Source organism: Rhinoraja longicauda, chromosome 2 (genome assembly GCF_053455715.1).
Source record: "Rhinoraja longicauda isolate Sanriku21f chromosome 2, sRhiLon1.1, whole genome shotgun sequence".
NCBI classification, from domain to species: Eukaryota; Metazoa; Chordata; class Chondrichthyes; order Rajiformes; family Arhynchobatidae; genus Rhinoraja; species Rhinoraja longicauda.
The window spans coordinates 46,183,388-46,202,869 of record NC_135954.1 but is presented as its reverse complement, the minus strand read 5'-3'; positions in this window follow the sequence as shown (position 1 = coordinate 46,202,869).

The window sequence follows — 19,482 nt, the reverse complement described above, 5'->3', positions numbered from 1 at the left end:
TATTTCAGGCAATGCAGATGTGAGGAAACATTTTAATTTCCTCTCCAATGGGCAATCATTGGCAGGACAGGCGAATATCACAATGGAAGGGCAACTGAAGGTTTCAATCACTAAGAGATTTCACCAATAATCCTCTGTTCACCTCTGTTCATCTGCAACTCCTCCAACCTTATCTATTGTATCCGCTGCTATAAATGTCAACTTCTTTACATCGGCGAAACCAAACGCAGGCTCAGCGATCGTTTTGCTCAACACCTTCGCTCAGTCCGCCTTAACCAACCTGACCTCCCGGTGGCTGAGCACTTCAACTCCACCTCCCACTCCCAGTCTGACCTTTCTGTCATGGGCCTCCTCCAGTGCCATAGTGAGGCCCACCGGAAATTGGAGGAACAGCACCTCATATTTCACCTGGGCAGCTTGCAGCCCAGCGGTATGAACATTGACTTCTCCAACTTTAGATAGTTCCTCTGTCCCTCTCTTCCCCTCCTGTTTCCCAGTTCTCCCTCTATCTTCCTGTCTCCACCTATATCCTTCCTTTGTCCCGCCCCCCTGACATCAGTCTGAAGAAGGGTCTCAACCCGAAACATCAACCATTCCTTCTCTCCTGAGATGCTGCTTGACCTGCTGAGTTACTCCAGCATTTTGTGAAACAATCCTCAGTTTGTCCTCTGCAGAAAATGACTTCTTATGTCAATGGGAAAGGACATACACTTGATGTATGGCGGGTAGGGCTGCATTATGCAAGTATATTCTTACACAGGGACAAAATCCAAGTCTCCATGCCAGACACCTGGTAGCTGGTTGCATTAATATAATTAGCTTTGATATTTAATTTAGGGAACCTCGGACTTTTCAATTATGAGATCCAATTTCTTTAACAGCAAACATAAACAGACTGCAACTGAATAAAGCTTCTAAAAATAATCAAATTAGCAATGTTAATGAAGGAGTCGGAATGGTTCTTGAAGGTTTCCCTTGCCAAGGGCAACAGGATTTACTTCCCAAGAGTCAATCCATTGCTATAGTGTAGTAGAATTAACTTTGCAAAAGCATCCATCAGAAACATGAGTTCATCTGTTGTGCTGGACGCATTGAGTTCCTCCAGCATTTTGTTTGTTGAACAAGAAACATAGGTTAAGAACCCACAATTTTTTTTGTTGGCTAATTTAAATGCCATAAACATTATTTACAGCATGTGGATTAACTTTCAATAACTCCTTTACTATAAAATCAAGCCCATTAAAATCAAGTCCTTTATCTTTCCTTTGGATCACTGAGTCTGTGGATCTAACTCAAGTCAAGTTGAATTTATTGTTATATTTATGGTGAGATACAGGTGCAATGAAAATCTTCCTTGTTTACAAGATTATGAAATGAAAACACTGCAAAATGCATAACAATTAGTAAGAAGGTTCGTGGGAGTGCGAGAGGTAGACTGAAAGCATTCCGTTACTGAGGTGAGATTAGGGTTGTGCAGGTCAGTTCAAGAACCTGATGGTTGTAGGAAAGTAGGTGTCCCTGAACCTGATGATGTAGGGTTTCAGGCCATAGAACCTCCTGCCCGGTCGCAGGGCTGTTTTTACAGCATTATGGGCCCCGGGCAAAGCAGTGTACTGGGGCCCCTACCGTTACTCTCCCCCACCCCCCTTTCCCTACCAGCCCCCCCCCCCCCCCTGTCGTGCCGACGAAAAGCACTTACCGAACAGCACTTAGTGATGGACTTAGGGTGCTACATTGTTGCAAAAAGCACTTACAGATCGCTGTGAGAAACACTTAGTGACCGAAAACGTTGCGAAAAAAGCACTTATTGACCTACATTTTTAAAGTAGTATTTATTTATTGCAAGTCACTTAACATACACAGATCAGCATGGGGCCCCTATGCTCGTGGGCTCCCGGGCAAGTGCCCATCAGGCCCATGCGTTAAGACGGCCCTGCCTGGTCATGGCAGCGAGAAGCAGGGATGTCCCAGCCAGTTATTTAGTTTAGTTTTGAGAAGCAATGTGGAACAGGCCTTTTGGCCTGCTGAGTCCGTGCCGTCCATAATCACCCATACACTATTTCTATCCTACACACTAGGGACATTTTACAGCAGGCAATTAACCTACAAACCTGCATGTCTTTGGGATGTGGGAGGAAACCGGAGCAGCCTGAGGAAACCCATGCAGGGAAGCTTGACCTCCTATTGTCAAGCTTGAAAGGGTCCAGAAAAGATTTACGAGGATGTTGCCAGGAGTAGAGGGTGTGAGCTATAGGGAGAGGTTGAGTAGGCTGGGTCTCTATTCCTTGGAGTGCAGGAGGATGAGGGGTGAAGGCCCTGCTTCCTCACTGTATCGCTCTATGATCAGTGGCACTAGCGTCCATGGTGATGCTGTGCTTTGAGATGTTGGTCATGGTGAATATCAACTCCTACCTCAGCAAGAATCTTGACCCACTACAATTAGTCTACCGTCACAACAGTTCTACGGAGGATGCGATCTCACTGGCCTTCCACTCTGCACTGGACCATTTGGACAATAAAAATGTCAGGCTGTTGTTTATAGACTCCAGCTTGGCGTTCAATACCATCGCCTCCTCCAAGCTGGTTACCAGCGTGCGGTTCACAGACTCGCCAGCCGCCTGCCGCTTTTGCGGGTTGGAAGAGTCTGTGTACCACGTGTACATGGAGTGTGTGAGGTTGCAGCCCCTGTTCCAATATCTAAAGAGGCTGCTCCTTGCTTTTTGGCTGCACCTTTCACCCACCATCCTCATCTTTGGACACCTTGTGTGTAGGGGAGAGGGTAGGGACGAAGATGTCCTTGTTGGGTTGCTCCTGGGCCTGGCCAAGCTGGCCATCCGCGACTCACGGCGCCAGGCGGAAGAGGGCTCTGCCCGAGCCAGCTGCCTACCCCTTTTCCGGGGTTGCATCCGCGCCCGGGTGATGTTGGAGAGGGACTACGCGCTGTCCACGGGCACCCTGGAGGATTTCCGGGACCGCTGGGCACCGCGGGGGATTGGATGTATCCTGGATGGGGATTGTAATATAATTGTATAATAGTTTCAATTGGTATATTTGTTTGTATAGTATTCTGGTGGTGGGTCCTGTTTTGGTTTTATTGTATTGTATATATTATTTTAATATTTGAATAACTATTTTTGTTTAAAAAAAAAAGCTGGTTACCAAGCTCACGGAACTGGGTCTCTGTTATTGGATCCTCGACTTCCACATCTACAGACCACAGTCTGTTCGAATTGGCAGAAATACATCCTCATTAACAATCAGTACGGGAGCACCTCAAGGCTGCGTGCTCAGCCCCTGCTCTACTCACGCTATACTCATGACTGTGTAGCTGTACACAGTGCAAACTCCATCTTCAAGTTCGCCGACGATACCACCGTTGTTGGACAAATTACAGATGGTATTGAGTCAGAGTATAGAAGTGAGATCGACCGATTGACCAAATGGTGCCAGCACAACAACCTGGCTCTCAATATCAGTAAAACCAATGAACTGATTGTGGACTTTGGAAGAGGAAGGATGACGAGGACCCACAATCCTGTTTATATCAACGGGAAAATGGTGGATAGAGTCAAAAACTTCAAATTCCTTGGCATGCATATTTCCAAAGATCTTTCCTGGACCCAGCATACTAATGCAATTATAAATAAAGCACATCAACTCCTCTACTTCCTGAGAAGATTACAGAAATTTGGTATGTCAGAAAGGATACAGGTGTACAGTAGAGAGCATATTGACTGGTTGCGTCATGGCCTGGTTCGGCAACTTGAACGCCCAGGAGCAGAAAAGACTGCAAAAAGTTGTGAACACTGCCCAGTCCATCATCGGCTCTGACTTCCCCACCATCAAAGGGATTTGTCGGAGTCACAGCCTCAAAAAGGCAGCCAGCATCATCAGAGACCCATACCACCCTGGCCACACACTCATTTCACCCCTGTCATCGGGAAGAAGGTACAGGGGCCTGAAAACTGTAACGTCTAGGTTTGGGAACAGCTTTTTCCCTACAGCCATCAGTCTATTAAACACAACAACCTCAAATAAGCTCTGATCAAAAATAGATTATTATTATTATTATTATTGCACTACTATTGTTTGTTTTTTTGTGTGTGTATATGTGAATATATATATAGTATGAGAAAATAACTGCAGATGCTGGTACAAATCGAAGGTATTTATTCACAAAATGCTGGAGTAACTCAGCAGGTCAGGCAGCTTCTCAGGAGAGAAGGAATGGGTGAAGTTTCGGGTCGAGACCCTTCTTCAGACTGATCCAAATCATACTGATGCAACCAAATATATATATATATATATATATATATATATATATATATATATATATATATATATATATATATGTCCCCACCTCCCTCTGTGTTTACTTGATTTTCAGTTTGCCAGCTTTACTTTCTGATTTCTTCATGGACTTGCTGCTCCTTAACTCTTAAATATCCCTCAGGCTTATTATCTTCTGAGATATCTCCTCCATTTGATGCTACTTCATCATGCGTGTGTGTACTTGTGATTATGTGTATATATATATACACACTGAACATTTTTTCTTCTCTCGTTTATTATATTGTTTACAGGGTACTATGTTTACATAGGGAAAAAAAACTGCAGATGCTGGTTTAAATCGAAGGTAGACACAAAATGCTGGAGTAACTCAGCGGGTCAGGCAGCATCTCAGAAGAGAAGGAATGGGTGATGTTTCGGGCCGAGACCCTTCTTCAGCCTGAAGAAGGGTCTCGACCCGAAACCTCACCCATTCCTTCTCTCCTGAGATACTACCTGACCCATCGAGTTACTCCAGCATTTTGTGTCTACCTACTATTTTGACATATACTGTTGTGCTGCAGCAAGTAAGAATTGCATTGTTCTATCTGGGACATATGACCATAAAACACTCTTGACTTGACTCTATGAATCTATAACAGGGAAAACGTACAAACTCCATACAGATAGCACCCGTAGTCCGGATCGAGCCTTGGTCTGTGGCACTGTAAGGCAGCAAAATACTGCTGTGCCACTGTGCCACCTAAGATGATGGGGATCCTTGATGATAGATGGCATCTTCTTGAGTCGGGGCTTCATGTAGATGTTTTTAATGGTGCAGAGGGCTGTGCCTTCGATATGTGATGCCAGAAAAATGTCTAGATTCTTAAAAGCTTGCACATGTTTATTTACTGCAAGCCTAATTATTGCCTTGCATGCCTCTTTTTTGGCATAAATTTAAGATCACCATTACTTTTCCATCCCCACCTCCCTCTGTGTTTGCTGATCTACACAAAAGTTGTCAGTTAAGCAAGAACATGATTTTCAGTTTGCCAGCTTTAATTTCTGATTCCTTCATGGACTTGCTGCTCCCTAACTCTTAAATATCCCTCAGGCTTATTATCTTCTGAGATAACCATTCGGAGGCTGTGGTGGCGCTGCGACCAGTTTAGCTGCGACTCGCCTTCGGAGGCTCCGGAGGCTTCTTCGGCCATGGGCCGCGTGGATATCAGAAGCTCGCAGGCCCCTGGGTGGGGGCCGACATCGGGAGCTCCAGCAGCGGCAGCTTCTTCGCCCGCCCTGGATCGCGGGGCTTGGGTCGGCCCGCCGCGGACCTTTCACCGTCCAACGCGGCCTGGAACCGGCCGTGGGATTTTCTCCGCCCGGCGGGGGCTTCAATGTCGGGAGCCCCGACCGCCCCAACGTGCAGCGGCGGCGTTTTCGCCCGTCCCGAATCGCGGGGCTGGGTCGGCCCACTGCAGACCTTTCACTGTCCTGGAACGTGGCAACTTCAACAGCCTGACCGCGGGAGAAGACGGCAAGGGAAGAGAAAAGACATTCTGGCCTTCCATCACAGTGAGGAGGTGACTGGAGGAGACTCACTGTGATGGATGTTTCTTTTGTTTGGTGTTGGTTATGATTGTGTGTGAAATTGCTTATTTTTATTGCTCTATTGCTGGACTGTGGGTGAACTTTCATTTCACTGCACATCTTGTATGTGTATGTGACAAATAAACTTGACTTGACTTGACTTGATCTCCTCCATTTCATGCTACTTCATCATCCAAAGATACTGTAGTTACCCAAGGTCCCAAACTGAATGACCCACTGAGTTCCTTATGTTCCTTAACCTCGTGATCTCCTCCAGCAGTTTGTGTTATGCTTCTGAGCTCTCAAACCTCATTCATGATTTAGAGTCAAATTTTGTTTGAAACGTACCACAAAATATCTTGGTATCTCTTACTGTGATATCAGTACCATATAAATGCAATGTTTGTTCTGAAAGTACAACCAGCTTCCTCATGAAGAGAACACATTTAAACAATCTCCTCTTACGATATCCATAAGACAGGATATAGGTGGTGAACTTCACCACCAATTTCCATCCTGCACTCAAATTCACTTGGACCATCTCCGACACCTCCATCCTCTTTCTTAATCTCACCGTCTCCATCACTGGAGATGGACAATCGACTGACATCTACTACAAACCCACTGACTCCCACAACTATCTCGAGTACACATCTTCCCACCATGTTCCCTGTAAAGACTCTATCCCCTACTCCCAATTCCTCTGTCTGCGCTGCATCTGCGGCCAAGATGAAGTGTTCCATACCAGGACATCCGAGATGTCCTCATTCTTTAGGGAATGGGGGTTCCCCTCTCCCATCATAGATGAGGCCCTCACACGTGTCTCCTCGGTATCCTGCAGCTCTGCCCTGACTCCCCCTCCCCCTTGTCTCAACAGGGACAGAGTATTGATTTCTGCAACTTCAAGTAACCCCAGCACTCCCTCTCTCTCCATCCCTCCCTAACCCAAATCACACCAGGTTCCCGTTCTCACCTAGCAAACAGCTAACAATAGCCTGTTTCCTTTATCATCATTACTTTTTTTGACTATGTTTCATTCTTTTGTTCTATATCTCTCTACATCACTGTCTATATCTCGTGTTTCACTTTCTCCTGACTAATCTGAAGAAGGGTCTGGACCCGAAACGTCCCTCATTCCTCCTCACCAGAGATGTTGCCTTTCCCGCTGAGTTACTCCAGCATTTTGTGTCTATCTTTGCTCTATTTAGTGTTTGCTCTGTACAGAATATGGTTTACTTGGTTGACTTTGAGCAGAAGCAGTGTTGCCTGAAGAGACACATGAATTAACTATGTTTGCACCCAGCCTTATCCTGCAGCAGACTGCTCTACTAACATGACCAGATAACAGCAAAGCAATTGCAATTACACTTCAAATGTAATTGAATAGTCCGTGGTATCCGAAAACTGGGAAAGATGTACAGTGTGTAGGAAGGAACTGCAGCTGCTGATTTATCCCAAAGATAGGCACAAAATGCTGGAGTAACTCAACAGATCAGGAAACACCTCTGAAGAAAAGGAATAGGTGAACCTGCTTTAGACAAAGATGTATACCATTTATTTCTTGGGCAGATGCAACTATCTTGGAGACATATAACTTTAATTTAAAATGTTTACACCCCAACCCATGTTCACTGAAGTAAGTAGTGCTAATTGCGTTCCCTGACATCTTACTGGCCAGAAGGTACTGGAGCATGGAGACTCTTTGCCTGCTGGTCCCAGAGGAGGAGCTACTATTATCTAATACAATTGCTCTACACTTTTAACCTCTTTTCTGCCTGTACCTCTTGCACTTGCGTTGGACTTAAGTGTATTTATGTACTGTATTATATGATTTGCTTAGATACATGTGACATGCCATAGAGTGAGACAGTGTGGAAACAGGCTCTTCGGCCCAACTTGCCCACACTGGCCAACAATGTCCCAGCTACACTAATCCCACTTGTCCATATCCCTTCAAACCTGTCCTATCCATGTACCTGTCTAACTGTTTCTTAAATGATGGGATAGTCCCAGCCTCAACTACCTCCTCTGGCAGCTTGTTCCATACACCCACCACCCTTTGTGTGAAAAGATTACCCCTCAAATTCATATTAAATCTTTTCCCCTTCACCTTGAACCTATGTCCTCTATTCCTCTGATGATTTAGTATACCTCTATAAGATCACCCCTCATCCTCCTGTACTCCAAGGAATAGAGACCCAGCCTACTCAACCTTTCCCTATAGCTCACACCCTCGAGTCCTGACAACATCCTCGCAAATCTTTTCTGAACCCTTTCAAGCTTGACAATATCTTTCCTATAACATGGTGCCCAGAACTGAACACAATATTCTAAATGCAGTCTCACCAACATCTTATACAACTGCACCATGACCTCCCAACTTCTATACTCAATACTCTAACTGATGAAGGCCAAAGTGCCAAAAGCCTTTTTAACCATCTTATCTACCTGCAACTCGACCTTCAAGGAACCATGCACCTGTACTCCTAGATCCCTCTGGTCTACAACACTACCTAGAGGCCGACCATGTACTGTGAAGGTTCTGCCCTTGTTAGACGTTCCAAAATGCAACACCTCACACTTCTCTCCATTAAATTCCATCAACCATCCCTCGGCCCCGCTGGCCAATCGATCAAGATTCTGCTGCATTCGTTCACAACCATCTTCACTATCTGCAAAACCACTCACTTTTGTATCATCAGCAAACTTGCTAATCGTGCCCTTTATGTTCTCATCCAAATCATTGATGTAGATGACAAACAGTAACAGGCCCAGCACAGAACCCTGAGGCACACCACTAGCCACAGGCCTCCAGTCTGAGAAGCAACCTTCCATAATAATAATGACATTAATAAACCTAAAACCTAAAATCATCCCTAATCTTGGTCAATATTAAACGCTTCTACTGATTTGGTGTCAACCTTTGTTTATTGCCACGAGCCTTGGATGATATGAACAGCTTTGTCTAATCACCTCTTCATGCATGAACCATCGCTGCAGGGATCACTGGTCGGTACGGACACAGCTCTAGATCACAGAGTGACCTGGCTGTTTGTCCTTGCATGTTCCAGGTGCTGTATTTGTAAATATGTTGGGCTTTAATCAATGTTTTTTTTATCTGTACAGACGTATATACATGCTGACCCTATCCACTGATAATTGTTTCAATGCTCAGCTCTATCTTTTGGATAGATGGACAGAGATGGATCTTTTGAGCCGTTTCTGTGTAGAGGCAGGGCTCAAAAGACAGGGCTTTGCCTTGCACAGAATGTTGTGCCCTTTATCCTTTATCTGTGCACGGTGGACGCCTTGATTATAAGGATGTATAGTCTTTGTTTATGAATTGGTTGTTTAAGGACATAAACACCAGAGCAAATATTAGTTCGCCACCACTGGAAAGAAGTCCCTCTGGAATATATTTAAGTGGATTCTGATTAAGAAATTGTTGCTGATTGTCTGCTGGAAGATCATTGGGGTTAAATTACAGAACCCTTGAAAAGCGGCAAGAGCATCAGAATGCACAGTTTATCTGTTGATAGCAAAATGAGAATGACAACATATTAATACTGTCGGACTTGTTTACATGATTGCCGTGTGCAGCTTGCACTCCCTGTGTAGTTGACTGGCTATGCACAGAGGTTTTGAACTTTTAAAAGCAGCCTGGTGATGCATAGTCGCTGATGGAGGTACTGAGATTGTATTTAAAGTGTGTGTGTGGGCGATTAAATGATTGCTGATTGTGCAAGAAGGTTTGCACCAAGGTTTATGGGCATTGTACAGTAGGTCTTTGTGATAGAGTAAGAGCAAAAGAGGTTTTTCTATATCCTCAGGGGTGCAGGATACTGGGAGGGAGGAAGCCTTCTGTGCACATAGAGCATAGAACACTACAGCACAGGAATAGGTCCTTCAGACCACAATATCTATCTGAATATGATGCTAGGTTACACAAATCTCTGTTGCCCTGCATAGCCCATGTGTCTCTTTAATGCCACTGTTTTATTCACCACCACCCCTAGCAGCGTATTCCAGGCACTCAAACGCTCTGTGTAAGAAAACGTGTCCTGCATATCTATTTAAACTGTGCTCCGATCCCTTAAAGTCATGTCCTCCTTCCAGTCATTTTCACCTGGGGGGGGGGGGGGGAGGACAGAAAAATACATTAGACGTTACTATAGAGATACAGTGTGGAAGCAGGCCCTTCGGCTCACCGAGTCTGCACGGATCAGTGATCACCCCATACACTAGCACTATCCTATACACTAGGGACAATTTACACATTTTTACAGAAGCCAATTAATCCACAAATATGTACATCTTTGGAGTGTGGGAGGAAACCGGAGCACCCAGAGAAAACCCCCACAGGGAGAACATACAAACTCCATGCAGACAGCACTCAGTCCGGATCGAACCGAGGTCTCTGGCACTGTAAGGCAGCAACTCTACCACTATGTTGCCCCAAACACTTGACTCTCAAGACTCCTTCACTCCAGAAGATGACCTGACCCTGGTGTGCTCCTTATAATCCTCTGCTCCACTATAGACCAAAATTTGTATTATTCAGCCTTGAATCTATTCAATTATTCACCTTCCATGACTTTTGGGTAAAGGATTCACAACCCTCTGAGAAAGGAATTCCCTTCTCCTCATTTCCACTTTAATGGGTGACTCCCTATTTTGGGACTATGACCTGCTGGTCTTGGAGTTCTCCATGAGTGGAAACAACTCTCCGCATCGAACCATTAGAGGCCCTCAAAAATATTACACCCTTCGATAAGATCACGTCTCATCCTCTAAACTCCATAGCTCATATATCCAACTGGCTCATTGATGCTGGTTTACAAAAATAGATGCAAAGTGCTGGAGTAACTCAGTGTGTCAAGCAGCTTCTCTGGAGAACATGAATAAGGGGAGCAGAACTTCTTCAAATGGTCCTGACCCAAAACATAACCTGTCCATGGTCTCCAAAGATGCTGCCTGACTGACTAAGTTACTCCAACAGTTTTTGTCTGCTCTTTAATCCCTTAATCCCAGGAATAACCTTCTCTGAACTACCCCCAATGTGAATTTATCTTTCTTTATTTGACGAGATTTAAAGGGATATGGGCTAAGTGTGGGCAAATGGGACTAGCTCAGATGGGGCATCTTGGTTTATATGGACAAGTTGAGCCAAAGAGCCTGCTTCCATTTTACATAACTCTGAAATCAATGTATGCAGTAGTGTAGGTGTGAACTCACCAGAACACTGTAGAGCAGTATCAAGACCTTCCTGCTTTTAGATTTCATCCTCCTTTCATTGGAGGCCAACTTCCCATTTCCCTTTCTAATTAGTAGCCTTGTCTTCATGCTAGCTGTCTGTGTTTCCGAAATGTGGATAAGGAGGCTTAACTTGGTTAGGTCCTGTGGAGTTATCCACTTTAATTGGTTTTAAAACCACCAATAACTCATCTTTGGTAATTTGATTTGATTATGATATAAACCCTCACAACTATGCTTCAATTATTTAGATTCCATGATCTTTTCCTCAGTAAAAACAGAAGAGAAATATTCATTTAATATCTCCCCCACCTCACCAGGATGATGCCCGATCTTGTAGCTTGAATTAAAGTGAGAGGCTGGATAGCTGGAAATCTTTTCTTTGCAGCGTAGGAGGCCAAGTGATGAACTTATTGAAGTAAACAAAAATCATGAGGGGCAAGGATAAATTTAACACTCACAAAATGTGTAGGAAGGAACTGAATTGAATTGAATACATTTTATTAGCCAAGTATGTATACATACAAGGAATATGCCTTGGTGCTTTGCTCATAAGTAACAACACGATATACAGTAAACAATTAAGAATAAAACATTATAGTTTAAACATGTGAAGAATGAAATAAAATACCAGAGCAAAAGGAGGCTACAGACTTTTGGTTGTTGAGTAGAGTTACTGCTTGTGGAAAAAAGTTGTTTTTATGTCTGACTGTGGCGGCTTTGACAGTCCGGAGTCGCCTTCCAGAGGGAAGTGCTTCAAAGAGTTTGTGGCCAGGGTGAGAGGGGTCAGAGATGATCTTAACTGCTCGCTTCCTGGCCCTTGCAGTGTACAGTTCGTCAATGGGGGGAAGATTGCAGCCAACAACCTTCTTGGCTGATGCTGGTTTTGAACCGAAGATAGATATAAATGCTGGAGTAACTCAGCGGACAGGCAGCTTTTCTGGAAAGAAGGAATGGGTGACGTTTCGGGTCTAGGGTCTATACCCTTCTTCAGACGCTTCTTCTGAAGAAGAAGAAGGGTCTCAACCCGAAACGTCACCCATTCCTTCTCTTCAGAGATGCTGCCTGACTCGCCTTGTTGCTCCAGCATTTTGTATCTATTTTCAACTGAACACTCGCGTTCTTTATCTCCCAGAGAAAAGGATTCTAAAACTAGATGGCATTCCAAAAACATATAGGTTTGTAGGTTGTGTAGGATGGAACTGCAGATGCTGGTTTAAATCAAAGGTGTGGAGGCGGAGGGGACGGAAGAAGAGCTCTACGTCATGGCTGACCTGGAACTTGTTGAGGTGGGGGTGGAGGGGAACAAAGGTGAGGCCTCTACAATAGACAATAGGTGCAGGAGGAGGCCATTTGGCCCTTCGAGCCAGCACCGCCATTCAATGTGATCATGGCTGATCATTCTCAATCAGTACCCCGTTCCTGCCTTCTCCCCATACCCCCTGACTCCGCTATCCTTAAGAGCTCTATCCAGCTCTCTCTTGAATTCATTCAGAGAATTGGCCTCCACTGCCCTCTGAGGCAGAGAATTCCACAGATTCACAACTCTCTGACTGAAAACGTTTTTCCTCCTCTCAGTTCTAAATGGCCTACCCCTTATTCTTAAACTGTGGCCCCTTGTTCTGGACTCCCCCAACATTGAGAACATGTTTCCTGCCTCTAACGTGTCCCACCCCTTAATAATCTTATACATTTCGATAAGATCTCCTCTCATCCTTCTAAATTCCAGTGTATCCAAGCCTAAGGACAGACCGTTCCGTATCAGAAAGGGGGAGGTCAGGGGGGATGATGAAGACACAGCAAGGGTGGGGGTTGGGGTCGGAGGAAGGCAGGTGAGTAGATGGAGGCCGAGGCGATGTTTGGTGGGGGGGGGGGATGATAGGTTAGTTGGCTTCTGTAAATTATCCCTAGTGTGTAAGATAGAACTAGTGTGCGGATGTTGATCAGAACGGACCCGGTGGGCCGAATAGCCTGTTTCCAAGCAGTATCTCTAAACTAAACTAAATTATGCTTAAGGTGAGAGGAGAGGTTTAAGAGGAACCTCCGGGGAAACCTATTCACTCAGAGGTTGGTTGCTATCTGGAATGAGGAAGCCACAGAAGCAGATACAATTAAACATTTCAAAAGACATTTGGGCAGATATATGCAGAAGGGAGGGTTCAGAGGGAAACGGGCCAAATGCGGTTAAATGGTTCTGGTCCAGATTGCCAACTTAGTCAGCATGACCTAAGGGCCTGTTTCCATGTTGATTAGCTGTGTGACTCTCACTCGATGTGCAGGCAGAAGGGATTAGTTCAATTTGGCATCATGGCCAAGTCAGAGCCAATGGGCCAAGTGGCCTGTTCCTGTGCTTTTTAAGCTGTACTGTTCTACGTGTATGTTCTATTTTCCAATTATACACAGAGTGGATGTGGAGAGGATGTTTCCATTAGTGGAAGAGTGTAGAACTAGAGGTCATAGCCTCAGAATTAAAGGACATTCCATTAGGAAGGAGTTGAGGAGGAATTTCTTTAGTCGAAGGGTGGTGAATCTGTGGAATTCATTGTCACCGAAGGCTTTGGAGGCCGTCAATGGCCGTCATAAGGCAGAGATGGATAGATTCTTGATTAGTACGGGTGTCAGTGGTTATGGGGAGAAGGCAGGAGAATGGGGTTAAGAGGGAGAGATAGATCAGCCATGATTGAATTGCAATGTAGACTTGATGGGCCGAATGGCCTAATTTTGCTCCTATCACTTATGAATATGAACTTTCTGGTAGAGTCAAATGGGATCCTGGTCCTTTAGCTGTCAGAATGAAAAATATGCTGTATTAATGGTAATTGTAGTTATTAACAAAAACCTTATGAGATTTTTGAATAATTTGAGAATTTATACCATAACAATAATATGTTTCTACACAATAAAAAGGTTAATAAAATAAGAACAGAAACATCAAATGCAGGAAAAACTCATGAAGTCATGCAACTTCTCACGAATATTTGTTTCTCTGGGATCATAGACAATGTTAAACTCGCTGGGCTTTGGAGTTGTTCCGAGATTTTAAGGGGAGCACAGTGGTGCAGCTGGTAGAGCTGCTGCCTCAGAGTGCCAGAGACCCAGGTTTGATCCTGACTTCAGGTGCTATGTGTGGAGTTTGCATGTTCTCTCTGTGACCTCATAGGTTTTCTTTGGGTGCTCCGGTTTCCTCCCACATCCCAAAGATGGGTGGGTTTTAGGTTAATTGGCCTAGTAAATTACCCCCAGTGTGTCGTTAGTGGATGTGAAAGTGGGATAACATTGAACAAGTGTGAATGAGTGACCGATGTTAGGAGTGGACTCTTGAATCTTGAACTCGGTGGGCCAGAAGCATATTTCCATGCTGTATCTCTAAACTAAACTAAATTTACCACTAATTTCTCAATTACCAAAATTGCCCTTTTGTAACTGATTGAAGAATGAATTCCAATGGTTGTTTTCACCAGACACCAGCTCATTCTGTTGCTTATTGCACTTCTGTCTAATGATGACAGATTGTTATTTTTAAATAATTTTCCTCGGCATCTTTCTGATCCTTTTTTTTTACACACTGCATTGTAATAAACGAATATTATATTTCATCAAGAAATTGAATTAATTATTTTGTATCTATAAATCTTTATGGGCTTCATTGAACCTTGAAATTACTCTGTGAAAATTTGTTTGAAACAGCAAGAGTTCTTAACTGCTCTGCATTTCTGAGCTTCTTTGACTCAGCATCATTTCAGGCTGCTACAGGGGACATTTCCTGCACCTTGTAGTTTGTTGTTCTCAAGAGCAGCAACAGGTCACCTTTGCACATTTGCCAGCATTAATGGTGGTGTGATTATCCCAGGAGATGTCCTCAATTAATTTAAAAGAGCACTATGATAATCCAATTGGTCAGATGGGTCTGGGATTAGTGCGTCCACCTGATGTCAATAAAGGAGGCTTGCTTTTATTTTAACTGAATCCTTTCAAATATATCCAAAATTTATCATTAACTTCCTGGAATTCAAAAACACCACCAAGATTGCCTTTTTCCACAGAAGCAATGCCATCGGTCTACCCCATTCATCTTTTGCTGACACCCTCACGCATGTCCTTACAATTATGCTTGGCTGTTGCAACACAACCATGATGAAACTTCATCATTCAACCCTGAAAAACAGTCACTCAAAACCACTGTGCATGTGCTAACTTGGGCCTTCCCAGTCCCCTTATCCGGCACGGTGGCGCAGCGGTAGAGTTGCTGCCTTACAGCGAATGCAGCGCCGGAGACTCAGTTTCGATCCTGACTACGGGCGCCGTCTGTACGGAGTTTGTACGTTCTCCCCGTGACCTGCGTGGGTTTTCTCCGAGATCTTCGGTTTCCTCCCACACTCCAAAGACGTACAGGTTTGTAGGTTAATTGACTGGGTAAATGTAAAAACAAATTGTCCCTCGTGTGTATAGGGTAGTGTTAATGTGCGGGGATCGCTGAGGGGCGCGGACTCGGTGGGCCGAAGGGCCTGTTTCCACGCTGTATCTCTAAATCTAAATCTAAAAAAAAACCTGTCTGCTAATCTTTATTTGCTTCCTAGTAGACTGGACATCATTTTTTTTAATCCTTATACATGTTCAAATATTTCCATCCCTAAATGTAATCTCAACCTGCCTTTTCAAGCTTCAAAGCACTCCTCCAATTCTCACCTATTGATCATCTCTGAATCAAATATTTCCATCCCCATATGTAATCACAATCTGCATAGAGCTGTCTTTGAAATTCCCTCCCAAAACTTCTCCACTTTTAATTCTCTTTCCCTCTAAGATTTACATTAAAATCTGTCTTATTGACTTAGCTTTTGGCAATTGAGTCCAATATCTTCTGAAGTGTTAAATTTTGTTTGTGACCCTCCTTCAAAGCAGAAATGGGAAATGAAAGAAAAGAGTATTGAATGTATTTTTGATTACATTTTAGCTGCAGTCGTTCTAATTTAGCTGAAACAAATATTTTTTCTATTGGGAAGAACGTTGTGCAAGTTCAATGAGCCCATGTCAAGGCCTGTGAAAGCTCATGTTTTCTATATTATCAAATAATAATACCATTGAACTGTATAATTATAACAAGAGGTGAGATAGAATGATGAACCATTCAGAGTTAATCACCAAACCAGTCACAATTTGGTAGTTGCATTATTTATCTGATATTTATGATTGCATTAGGTTCAAACAGTGTAGTTAATAATAAAATGGAGATCTCTCAATTCTGCCTCTGACAAAACATTTTGTTCAGAAAGGCATCGAGAAAATCTGTGAAAATAACCAAAAAAAATCAACACATGATAAAAAGGATGTAATTTGGACTAGAGAGCATGCAAAGGAAATTCACCAGGGTAATTGTGCGGAGAGATTGTATAGGTTGGGTGTGGTTTCTCTGAAGTAAAGGAGGCTGAGGGGTGATCTGTTAGAAGTATATAATATTATGTGAGGCATGATGTGGTAAGTAGTCATAACCTTTTACCCATGGTAAGAGTATCAATAACAAGAGGGCAAAAGTTTCAGATCAGGGGAATTTTAATGAGGAATTAGGGGACCGTTTTTTACACAGAAAGTGATTGATATTTGGAGGAAGAGAGAGTGAGGGGAGGGGGGGAGGAGGAGATGGGGGGAGGAGGGGGTTGGGGGAGGAGGGGGTTGGGGGAGGAGGGGGTGGGGGAGAGGGGCAGTGGGAATGGGGGAAGAGTGGGGGGGATAGTGGGGGGCAGGAGAGAGTGGGGTGGGGAGGAGGGGAGAGTGGGGGTGGGGGAAAGGGGAGTAGGGGTGGGGGAGGAGAGAGTGAGGGTGGGAGAAGGGTGAGTGGGGGTAGGGAGGAGGGGAGTGTGGGGGGAGGGGAGGGAGGTGGGAGGGGGGAATAGGGGTGGGGGAGAATGGGGGTGGAGGCAGGGCTGGAGGGGTGGGGGCAGGGGAGGGACAAGTGGGGGTGGGGTAGGGGGGATGGAGGGGGCAGGAGAGGGACAAGTGGGGGTGGGGTAGGAGGGATGGAATGGGTCAGTGGGGGGAGGAGGGGGGATAAGGGGGATTGAGTGGGGGTGTTGAGGGTGCTACACCAATACAGGAGAGGCTTTGGGTCCAGGGCTCACTCAGTGACACCCTCTCCCCTTCCCTGTTCCCCCTCTACGAGGAATGCTGGAAACGTCTCATCAGATCAGGCAGCATCTGCGGTAAGACAAACCATCAATGTTTTGGGTCTGTGGCCCTTCATCAAAACCAGAACAGAATGTGATTGTTGAGAAATTCCCAGTGATGATTCCAGCTTGGAAATAAAGCTGGACTGCCTCTTTCAGACTTTTACTCCCTAAAGTGCCATGTTAGGGGCAATTTACTGAAGCAAATCTACACTATTGCAAAAAGGAATTTTAACAATCCTCCCCGCATGGAAATGGGTCAGAGAGGTTAAATTGAAGTGATAAACTGTTTTGGGGTATTAACGCCCCAATCAATCATGATGAAAATCTAACATTACTGTGGAATGAAAATAATATTCCCCACAAAGCTGTGTAGGAAAATAACTGCAGATTCTGGTACAAATCGAAGGTATCACAAAATGCTGGAGTAACTCAGCAGGTCAGGCAGCATCTAGGAGAGAAGGAAACGTCACCCATTCCTTCTCTCCTAGATGCTGCCTGACCTGCTGAGTTACTCCAGCATTTTGTGATACCTACCCCACAAAGCTGATAACTTGCCTACATGGGCTAGTGGTTTTTGACAATCTATATATTAAAACTCTCGTTTGTTTGTTTGTTCCTGAACTACAGCCAAAACGGTACGCGATAGCGTGCCGATTTTAGGTCCACCTTACGCACCGACATCCCTTTGGTGCTAATGGAAGAAGTTTCATTGAAATCGGTGTTATATATTTAAAGTTATTCACATTTTAAAGTTTAAATCTCCTAGGGAGGGAGGGGGGGGGGGGGTTGGGGAGGGGGAGGAGGGGAGGGAGGGGGGGAGGAGAGGGTGCTGCACCAATGCAGGAGAGGTTTGGGGCCAACTGGTCTACTTGATGTAGTATATGATAAAAATTAACATTAGCAATGATGTTAAAACTAGGAGGAGAAGATGTACTATGAGGGTAAGCTGGTTCTTACCCTCAACAACTTCTCCTTTGACTCCTCCCACTTCCTCCAAACCAGAGGCGTAGCTATGGGCACTCGCATGGGCCCTAGCTACGCCTGCCTCTTTGTCGGGTACGTCGAACAATCCCTGTTCCAGACGTACACTGGCCCCATCCCCGAACTCTACCTCCGCTACATCGACGACTGCATTGGTGCTACCTCTTGCACCCATGCAGAACTCACTGACTTTATACACTTCACCTCCAATTTCCATCCTGCCCTTAAATATACCTGGACTATCTCTGACATCTCCCTCCCGTTTCTGGACCTCACCATCTCCATCACAGGAGAAAAACTAGTGACGGACATTTATTACAAGCCCACCGACTCGCACAGCTATCTGGACTACACTTCTTCCCACCCGGTCCCCTGCAAAAAGTCTATCCCCTACTCCCAATTCCTCCGTCTACGCCGCATCTGCACCCGGGATGAGGTGTTTCAGACTAGGGCTTCCGAGATGTCCTCGTTTTTCAGAAAACGGGGCTTCCCCTCCTCCATTATAGATGAGGCTCTCACTAGGGTCTCTTCTACATCCCGCAGCTCCGCTCTTGCTCCCCATCCCCCCACTCGCAACAAGGACAGGATCCCCCTCGTTCTCACCTTCCACCCCACCAGCCAGCGGATCCAACATATCATCCACCAACATTTCCGTCACCTACAACAGGACCCCACCACTGGCCATATCTTCCCATCCCCTCCCCTCTCTGCATTCCGCAGAGACCGTTCCCTCCGCAACTCCCTGGTCCACTCGTCCCTTCCTACCCAAACCACCCTAACCCCGGGCACTTTCCCTTGCAACCGCACGAGATGCAACACCTGTCCCTTTACCTCCCCCCTCAACTCCATCAAAGGACCCAAACATTCTTTCCAGGTGAGACAGAGGTTCACCTGCACCTCCTCCAACCTCATCTATTGCATCCGCTGCTCTAGATGTCAACTCATCTATATCGGCGAAACCAAGCGCAGGCTCGGCGATCGCTTCGCTGAACACCTGCGCTCGGTCCGCATTAACGCAACTGATCTCCCGGTGGCCCAGCACTTTAACTCCCCCTCCCATTCCCAGTCTGACCTCTCTGTCATGGGCCTCCTCCAGTGCCATAGTGAGGCCCGCCGGAAATTGGAGGAGCAGCACCTCATATTTCGCCTGGGCAGTTTGCGGCCCGGTGGTATGAACGTCGACTTCTCCAACTTCAGATAGCTCCTCTGTCCCTCCCTTCCCCTC